A 3,368-nucleotide genomic window follows, 5' to 3' on the forward strand; every position below is an offset into this window, starting at 1 on the left:
ACTGGAAAGAAGTAAATTTATCTAGATAGTTTTATTTGCAAATTATATGATTATATTTAGGAAGTCCTAATGGATACACACACACAAATAACTAATAAATGAGTTTATTAATATTATAAGATACAAGAATAATATGCAAAAATGTATTTTCTCTTTTTAATTATTTATTTTGTATTCATTCACTGAACATCATCACAGCATACAAGATGCAATTTCCCAGCCACAATACACTGTATAGTGGCTTATTCATACATGTTATCATCACAAATAATATATTTCCCTCCTCCATTTCTCATCCTCTGCCATATTCCACCCTCCTCCCACTCTATCTCTGGTATCTCCATTGCTTTCCATTCTTTTTCTTTTCTCCCACATTTTATTGGTTAACAAAATATATTTTTTTAATTACTTATTTTATTTATTCCTTCACTTATTTTACTTTGACCAGAGAGAGACACAGAGAGAGAGAGAGGGAAAGTGAGAAAGGAAGCCACCAGGTCCAGGACTCAAACTATGGTCGGCCACATGGGAGTGTCCAGCACCTTAACCACCACGCCACCTGCCGGTCCCAACAAAATATTTTAATTGATCTAACTACTTTCTTTTTTTGGAGAGGTTTTTGCTATAGGGCGCGTGCACTTGCCAGAAAGACAGAGAGACAGAAAGCAAGAAATCAAGTCTCCCCTCCCCAGGTTGGTATGGCCATGCCACATTCCCTTCTCCTTTATTCTCCTCTCAGGATCTTGGGCTCACACACACACACCTGGTGTGAGTTTAAGCCACAGAGTCCAGGACTCTAACCACAGTCGACTATATAGGAATCTTGCAACATAGCCATTACGCCAAATGCTGGTCCCTGATCTAACTACTTTCAATAGCAAGTTCAGCTGATACATAAATATCTGTGAACAAATGTTTGACTTTATGCATGAATCTGTGTGAGTAGAATGACTATACTATAAAATATTACCTAGCTGAGGCTATATAGCTTACTGTGGTCATTAAACAGGTATTTTTAAATGTGTTTTTAATTTCAAGAAAGGCAATTTTAGCTTTAATAAATCAAAATCAAAAAATGTTAAGAGAACTTTGCTTATGACTTAAAGCCAGGAAGCAGGTTAGGATTCAAATAGTAGTTACCTGGATCTGTCGACAATTCAAGAGAAGACAAAAATCCTTATCTCTGGAGTACAAAGCATTTTTAAAAAAAATCACTCTTGTTTTAGTCAAAAGTCATACAATTCTATTTCACCAGCTCAGTCTCATGTACTTAACTTCTGTTTTGGTCCAAGCTTTCCGTTTAAATTCTGGAAGATACTATTAACTCTGGACTTGTCCCTACCATTAAGCTGACCCTTTTCTTAGATGTTCTTTTAACTCTTATTTCTGTGTGTCTGACTTTAGTTTTCCTGATATAACACTCCCTTCAGAACTTCTTGGAGAATTGGTCTGGTGTCAGTAAATTCTTTCAGGTTTTGTTTATCTGAGAATGTTCTTGTCTTCTCTTCCTATATGAAGGATAATCTTGCTGGATATAATATTCTTGGTTGAAATTGTTTTCAGTCAATACTTTGAATATATTTTCCCATTCTTTCCTTGCTCACATTGTTTCTGATGAGAGGTCCCCGTTAGCCTGATGGGAAATCCTTTGTAGGTAACTTGTTTCTCTCTTGCCAGTCTGAGTACCTTGCCTTTGTCTGTGGTTTTGGTCAATCTGGCTATAATGTGTTTTGGAGAAGATCTTCTGGGGTTAATTCTATTTGGGGTCCTATGTATTTCTTGGGTCTGGATCTTTGAATGCCTCTCTAGGTTTGAAAAGTTTTCTTCCAGAATTTCATGGAATAGATTATCAATGTCCTTATTAGTCTCTTCACCTTCTAGGATACAATTATCTGTATGTTTAGATGTTTGATGGAATCTAGTATTTCTCATATATTATTCTCATTTTTTGGACTATTTTCTCAGTCTTTGTGGTGGATATTTTAAGGCCAGCAATTCTGTTTTCTACATCTGAGATTCGATCTTCTGTGTGATCTAGTCTGCTTTTAATACTTTCAAAGGAGGTTTTGATTTCCTGTGTTACAGCCTTCATCTCTAACGGTTCTGTTTGATTCTTTTTTATGATGTGTTTTTCCTCTTTCAGATTGTGCAAGAACTTCCTCACCTCCTGGAACTCCTCAGCTCTACTCTTCTGCTCTTCTGGAGTTCATTGTTTCTCTTCTCTTGCATCTCTGTTAACTTTGTTACTATGAATATTCTAAATTCTTTATCAGACATTTCCATGATTTCCATTGAACTGTCTGTGGATGAAGTGGGGGGAGGTATTATCTTTGTTTATTATATTTCTTGTTCCTTTGCAGTGATTTCTAGTTATCTAATGGATTATATGCTTCTTCTTCATTTCTAGTTCAATCAGGGGCATACAGGAGGAGGTGATCCACAATCTCTTTTCATTTGGTTTTTATCCCTTTTTACAACAGATTCAGTGACAATAGAGGAATATGTTGACCCTAATAGTATTTGGATGTTTGACTATGGTTCCCTTAGATCCATCTAGACACTCAGTGAAAGGAGATTGAGCAGCAAAGTGATGAGGTAAAAGACAAAGAATATGAAAACAGAGAGAGAGAAAAAATAAAAACAAAGAAAGAGAGAAAAAGGAAAGAAAAAAAAGAAGAAATGACCAAAAAAAATTTTTAAGACAGAGCGGAGAGAGTGAGGAGGCTGCGTCTGGCTCCTGCTCTCACAGCCATTGCAGTACATTGAGCTCCATAGAGACAGCGCTGGGGCAAGTGAGAGTCAGACAGGCACTGGGTGACTCTGTGCCTCACGGAGGAAAGATAACTAAACATGGGCAAAAGAGATCCTAAGAAGCTGAGAGGCAAAATGTCATCATATACATTCTTTGTGCAAACTTGCCGGGAGGAGCACAAGAGGAAGCACCCAGATGCTTCAGTCAACTTCTCAGAGTTTTCTAAGAAGTGCTCAGAGAGGTGGAAGACCATGTCTGCTAAAGAGAAAGGAAAGATTGAAGATATGGCAAAGGCATACAAGGCCCGTTATGAAAGACAAATGAAATATCCCTCCTAAAGGGGAAACAGAAAAGAAGTTCAAGGATCCCAATGCACCCAAGAGGCCTCCTTTGGCCTTTTTCTTGTTCTGTTCTGAGTATTGTCCAAAAATCAAAGGAGAACATCCTAGCCTATCCATTAGTAATGCTGCAAAGAAATTGGGAGAGATGTGGAATAACACTGCTGCAGATGATAAACAGCCTTATGAAAAGAAGGCTGCTAAGCTGAAGGGAAAATATGAAAAGGATATTGCTGCATACCGAGCTAAAGGAAAGCCTGATGCAGCAAAAAAGGGAG

This window comes from Tupaia chinensis, unplaced genomic scaffold (genome assembly GCF_000334495.1).
Source record: "Tupaia chinensis unplaced genomic scaffold, TupChi_1.0 Scaffold000227_1, whole genome shotgun sequence".
Lineage (NCBI taxonomy): Eukaryota > Metazoa > Chordata > Mammalia > Scandentia > Tupaiidae > Tupaia > Tupaia belangeri.